Source organism: Equus przewalskii, chromosome 5 (genome assembly GCF_037783145.1).
Source record: "Equus przewalskii isolate Varuska chromosome 5, EquPr2, whole genome shotgun sequence".
NCBI classification, from domain to species: domain Eukaryota; kingdom Metazoa; phylum Chordata; class Mammalia; order Perissodactyla; family Equidae; genus Equus; species Equus przewalskii.
Window position 1 is genome coordinate 14,330,653 of NC_091835.1, and position 7,343 is coordinate 14,337,995.

Sequence of the window (7,343 nt, forward strand, 5' to 3'; positions counted from 1 at the left end):
TATTTTCCTTGTTTGGTTTTCATATCAGGGTGATGTTGGCCTCATAGAATGAGTTAGGAATTGATCCATCTTCTTTAACTTCTTGGAATAGTTTGAAAAGGATAGGTATTAAATCTTCTTTGAATGTTTGGCAGAATTCTCCAAAGATGCCATCTGGTTCTAGACTTTTGTTTTTTCGGAGGTTTTTGATTACTGTTTCAAACTCTTTACTTGTTATTGTTCTATTCAGATTCTCTATTCCTTCTTGATTCAGTTTTAAGAGGTTGTATGAGTCTAAGAATGTATCCATTTTTTCTAGGTAATCCAATTTGTTGGCATACAGTTTTTCATAGTATTTCCTTATAGTCCTTTGTATTTCTGTGGTATCCATTGTAAGTTTTCCTCTTTCATTTCTAATTTTATTTATCTGAGCCAGTCTCTTCTTTTCTGAGTGAGTCTGGCTAAGGGTTTTCCAACTTTGTTTATCTTCTCAAAGAAACAGCACTTAGTTTCATTGATCCTTTCCACTGTTTTTTTAGTCTCTATTTTATTTATTTCTGCTCTAATTTTTATTATTTCCCTCCTTCTGCTGACTTCGGGTTTTGTTTGTTCTTCTTTTTCTAGTTCTGTTAAGTACAGTTTAAGATTACCTATTGGAGATTTTTCTTATTTGTTAAGGTAGGCCTATATTGCTATGAATTTCCCTCTTAGAACCACTTTTATTGGATCCCAGAAGAGTTGCTATGATGTATTTTCATTTTCATTTGTCTCCAGGTATTTTTTATTTCTCCTTTGTTTTCTTCATTGATTAAATGTTTATTCAATAGCATGTAGTTTAGTCTCAACATATTTGTGACTTTCCCAGCTTTTTTCATGTAGTTGACTTCTAGTTTCATAGCACGGTGGTCAGAAAAGATGCTTGAGGTGATGTCAATCTTCTTAAATTTATTGAGGCTTGCCTTGTTTCCCAACATATGGTCTATCTGTGAAAATGTTCCATGTGCACTTGACAAGAATGTGTATTCTCTTGTTTTTGGATGGAATGTTCTATACATATCTATTAAGTCCATCTGATCAAGTGTTTCATTTAAATCCTCTATTTCCTTGTTGATTTTCTGTCTGGATGATCTATCCATTGATGTAAGTGGGGTGTTGGGGTCCCTTACTATTATTGTGTTTCTGTTAGTTTCTCCCTTTACGTCTGTTAATAGTTGCTTTATATACTTTGGTGCTCCTGTGTTAGGTGCACATGTATTCATAAGTGTTATGTCCCCTTGGTGGAATGTCCCTTTTACCATTATATACTGCCCCACCTTCTCTCTCATTGCCTTTTTTATCTTAAAGCCTGTTTTGTCTGATATAAGTATGGCAAAACCTACTTTCTTTTGCTTGCTGTTTTCTTGGAGTATTGTCTTCCATCCCTTCAATCTGAGCTTACATTTGTCTTTAGAGGTGAGATGTGTTTCCTTGAGGCAGAAAATTGTTTGGTCTTCTTTTTTAATCAATCCAGCCACTTTGTCTTTTGATTGGAGAATTCAATTCATTTATATTGAGAGTGATTGTTGATACGTGAGGGCTAAATAGTGCCATTTTATCTCTTGTTTTCCAATTGTTATATATTTCCCTTGTTTCTCTTCCCTTGTATTTCTGACTGCCATTTAGTTTGGTGGTTTTCTATGATGGTTTTCTCAGTTTTCTCTTCATTTACAATTTGTGTCTCTTTTCTAATTTTTGTTTATTAGTTACTGTGTGGTTTGTATAAAAGAGCTCATAGATGAGCTAGTCCATTTTCTGATAGCCTTTTATCTCTGTTAACCTAAGCAGGTTCCACTTCTTTCCCCTTCCTCTTCTAAGTTATTGTTGTTACAAATTATTCTGTTTTGTGTTGTGAGTTTGTGATTAAAATAAAGTGTTTATAGTTATTTTGGTGGTTTTCTTCTCTTTATCTTTTACTTTAAAATTGTTTGATAACCTCTTCTGACAAAGATCTTCAATTTTCTGATTTTGTCTATCTATTTATCTCCTCACTCAAGGCTTTGTAAACCTTTGCCTTTTTGTTTCAGGTATGAGGGCATCCTTGATCCTTTCTTGTAAGGGAGGTCTAGTGGTGATGAAGTCACTCAGCTTTTCTGTATCTGGGAAAGCTTTTATTTCTCCATCATATATGAGGGATAGTTTCACTTGATAGAGTATTTTTGGCTAAAGGTTTTTGTTATTCAGTATTTTGAATATATCATTCCAATCTTTGCTAGCCTGTTAGTTTTCTTCTGAGAAATCTGCTGAAAGACTGACAGGGATTCATTTGTAGATTATTTTCTTCTGCCTTGCTGTAAACACAATACCTCAATACATTAAAAGGCTCATATACTGTGATCAAGTGGGATTTATACCAAGGATGCAGGGATGGTTCAAAATCCACGAAATAATCTATGTGACACACCAGGTTAACAAAATGAGGAATAAAAATCACATGACCATCTCATTAGATGCAGAGAAAGCATTTGACAAGATACAGCATCCATTTATGATAAAAACTCTCAATAAAATGGGTATAAAAGGAAAGTACTTCAACATAATAAAGCCTGTATATGACAAACCACAGCCAACATCATACCCAACAGTAAAAACTGAAAACCATCCCTTTGAGAACAGGAACAAGACAAGGGTGCACACTCTCACCACTCACCAGTACTTCAACATAGTACTGGAGGTTTTGGCCAGAGCAATTAGGCAAGAAAAAGAAATAAAAAGTATCCAAATTTGAAAGGAAGTGGTGAAACACTCACTTTTTTCAGATGAAATGATCCTATACATAGAAAACCCTAAAGAAACTACAAGAAAACTATTAGATATAATCAATAACTATGGAAAAATTGCAAGGTATAAAAGCAACTTTAAAAAATCAGTTCCATTTCTGTACATTAATAATGAAGTAGCAGAAAGAGAATTCAACAATACAATCACATTTAAATAGCAACAAAATATCCAGGAACAAATTTAATCAAGGAGGTGAAAGACCTATACACTGAAAACCACAAGACATTACTGAACGTGTGAGATACAACACAGCTGCACTTATAGAGAAATTTTAGCCTTAAATTAGTTTACATAAAAAAAAGGAAGGCAGAAAACAATTACTTAACAATCCTTTTAAGAATTGTAATATGACCATCAAATCAAGTCCACTAAAGTAGAAGAAAAAATAATAAAAAGCAAAAATAATGAAATAGAGAATAAATATACAATATAATGAATCAACAAAACTAAAGGTAAACACTTCGAAAAGACTAATGTAATTGATATGTCCTTTATAATATTGATCAGCAGAGAGAGGGAAAAACAGAGAAAGACAGAGAGATAATTTAAGCATAACTTATGTACTGTTTTCAGAAACATCGCCAGTAATACTAAAGACACTAAAAAGATACGCAAAGTTACCATGATCAACTTTAAAGCAATAGTAATGAAAATCTAGATAAAATGGCAAATTCCTGGAAAAACACAAATTATCAAGACTGAAAAGAATTCACCAGTGAATTCTGCCAAACACGTCAGCAAGAAATAACAACAAACACATACAAATTTTTCCAGAGAATACAAATAGGTGGAATAGTTTCCAAATCATTTTGTAAGGTCAAAATAACCTTGGTAACAATATCTGACGTTCAAAGAATTTTCAAAAGGGAAAATTATAGCACCATCTAACTCAAAAACATAGATGTAATATTCCACTGTGAAATATTAACAAACTAAATTCAGCAATGTAGGAAAAGGACAGTATATCATGACCATATTGAGTTTATTCCAAGACTGGAGATAATCCATTACAATCACAGAACAACTTTTTAAAATGATACCATCTCAATAGTAGTTTATTCCAAAGCTTGTTCAATATTCATAGAGCAACCAATATAAACCACCATATTAACAGGCTCAAGAAGACTCACATAATCATATCAGTTGATGCGGGAAATGCATTTGACAAATTTCAAAAACTTATAAATGATTAAAAACACTCAGAAAGATGGTAATAGAGGGAAGCTTCCTCAATTTGGTAAAGAGCACCTAGAAAAACCTCCAGCTATCAAAGTAATTAATTGTTAAAGACTGAATGTTTTCCCCTTGAGAATGAGAAAAAGGCACAGATGTCCACTTTTGTTACTCTTATTTGACATAGTGCTAGATGCTCTATCTAGTACATTAAGGCAGGAAAAAGAAATAAAAAAGCACACAGAACATGAAAGAAGAAATATAACTCTCCCTATGTTAAAATGACATAATTGTCTATGTAGAAAATCCCAATGATTTTACAAAACAAATAAACAAAAACACTCGTAGAGCTAATACATGACTTCAGCAACATTGCAGGGTATAAGAGAAACATACAAAAATCAATTTATTTCTAGAGCAATGAACACTTTGACAGTGAAATTGAAAATCAGTACCATTTATAATTGCACTAAAATGCAATAATGTAAATCTAACAAAACATATACAAGACTTCTATACTAAAAATGACAAATTCCTGATGAAAATATCAAAGAAAATAGAAAGTAATGGAGTCATATCATGTGTATGTATTGCAAGACTCAACATAGTAAAGATGTCAGTTCTCTCACAATTGATATATAGGATTAACAAAATTCCTATCGAAACTCCAGCAGGATTTTTGTAGATATAGACAAGATTATCCTAAAATTTATATGGATGGCAAAGGAACTAATAAGGAGAAATAATTTTGAAAAAGAAAAAGTGAGCAGAATAGATACACCTGATTTCAAGAGTTTTTATAGAACTATAGTAATCAATGCAGTTCATGTTTGGGGAAGGGATAAATACATAGATCAATGGACTGCAATAGAGTAGGCAGAAATAGGCCCACGCAAACATGCCAAACAGATTTTTTACATAGGTGGAACAGTAAAATGGAGAAAGTAGAGTCTTTTCAACAAATGGTGCTGGAGAAATTGGACATCCAAAGACAAAAAAATGAACCTTGACCAAACCTCATATTACATAAAAATTAACTCAAAATAGATTACTAACTTAAATGTAAAGGGCAAAAGTGTAAAACATATAGTAATAAACATAGTTGCAAATCTTTGGGACCTAGGTCTTGGCAAAGTGTTCTTGACACCAAAAGTGATCCGTAAAAGGAAAACTTAATTGAACTTGATCGAAATTAAAAACTGTTGCTCTGTGAAAGACCTTAATAAGAGGATGAAAAGATAAGCTACAAATGGGAAAAAAATATTTGCAAACCACAAGTCCAATAAAGGACTAGTATCTAAAATATGTTAAAAAAACCTTCAAACTCAAAAACAAGATGACAAAAAATTCAATTAAAAATAGCAAAGACATGAAGCGACATTTCATCAAAGAGGCTACAACAATAGCAAATAAACACTGGAGAAGATGTTCAACCTCATCAGCAATTAAGGAAACGTAGATAAAAACCACAATGAGATATTACCACAGATCTATCTGCCTGACTAAAATGAAAATAATGACAATATCAAATAATGGCAAAGATGCAGAGAAACTGAATCACTCAAATCTTGATGGTGGGAATATAAAATGGTATAGCCACTCCGGAAAACAGTTTGGTAGTTTCTCGAAAAACTAAACATGCAGCTACCTGCTATTACCCAGTAATTACACAGCCGGGCATTTAACCTGGAGAAATGAAAATTTATACTCACACAAAAACCTGCACAAATGTTTATAGCACCTTTATTCATAATTGCCCCCAAATGGAAATAAACAAGATAGTTTTCACTAGGCGAATGATTAAACAAACTCAGATACATCCATACCATTGGATACTATTCAGCATATTCCCATGAGAAATCATTCTAAAAGTAGCCTGAAAAATTAAAATTCTAAATACAAATTCCAGTAATAAAATGAACTGGAAGCGGCAGTTCAGTGGCACTTGTGGCTCCTGATTGTCTTCCATAGTGTCATAAAATGTTGCCAAGCTGGGAGCTTCTCCTAAGACCAGTTGTAAAAGGAATCTATTCCCAGTCTTCATCAAAGAGCCCTAAGCCTGCTTTGGTAGTAGTGCTTACGTCACATGTGTTACCAACTCTTATTAACACAGCTTCAACTTTCAGGAAATTCATAGAAAATATTATAAGTGAAGACAGGGAAGCCAATTATAAAAATGGAATGTGATATTGGAAATATAGATACAAAGTAGGTGGTCAATTCTCTCTACTAATGCACTCAATCTTTCCACCGTAATATGGCTGTCTGATTATAAATCAGTTAATTCTCAAGTATCTCTTTGGGTACTTGTGTGAAAAAGTGCTCTGTTGGCAAATGCCCATTACTTATACAAAACAGAGTCATTGATTCAGTGGGAATTGACTGAGTGGGAATGCAAACTGGTGCAGCCACTACAGAAAACAGTATGGAGATTTCTCAAAAAATTAAAAATAGAAATATTATATGATCCAGCTATTCCACTACTGGGTATTTATCCAAAGAACTTGAAATCAACAACCAAGAGAGATTTATGCACTCCTATGTTGTTCATTGCAGCATTATTCACAAGAACCAAGACATGGAAGGAACCGAAATGCCCATTGACTGATGAATAGATAAAGAAGATGTGGTATATATATACAATGGATTACTGCTCAGCCATAAAAAAGACAAAATTGTCCCATTTGCAACAACGTGGATGGACCTTGAGGGTATGATGTTGGGTGAAATAAGCCTGATAGAGAAAGACAAATACTGCATGATTTCACTCAAATTTGGAAGATAAACAAATACATGGAAAAAAGAGAAGAGATTAGTGTTTATCAGAGGAAGGGGGCTGGGGTGGGTGAAAGGGGTAAAGGGGCACATATATATGGTGATGGATAAAAATTAGACTACCGATGTTGAGCATGATGCAGTCTATACTGAAATTGATAAATAATAATGCACACCTGAAATTACAAAATGTAATAAACTATTATGATCTCAATAAAATAATTGAAAAAAATATGGTCTTACAACATTAAATGTAAAGGTAATAACGTGTAATTTGCACTTAACTCACTTAAAATCTTGAATATAAGTTTGTACCCTCCTGATATCCTTCACTGCCTGGATGCACAAACCTTTCTTATATTAGAACTATGGAAATGTGTATCAGTAGATAGTAACATTAGAGAAATAGTCAGTAAATGCTGGAAAAAAAAAGCAGTATAAATCTTGGAAAAGATAAGCAAAACAGAAGAAATATGAAAAGGATACTGAGAGGCAAATTAAAAACGAAAAAAAAAAAAAAAATGAGACACGCACCAAAGGAAAACTAGAAGGAAACAGACAATAAGCAGGAGTAGTTAAAATGAACTTAAGAAGCAGTA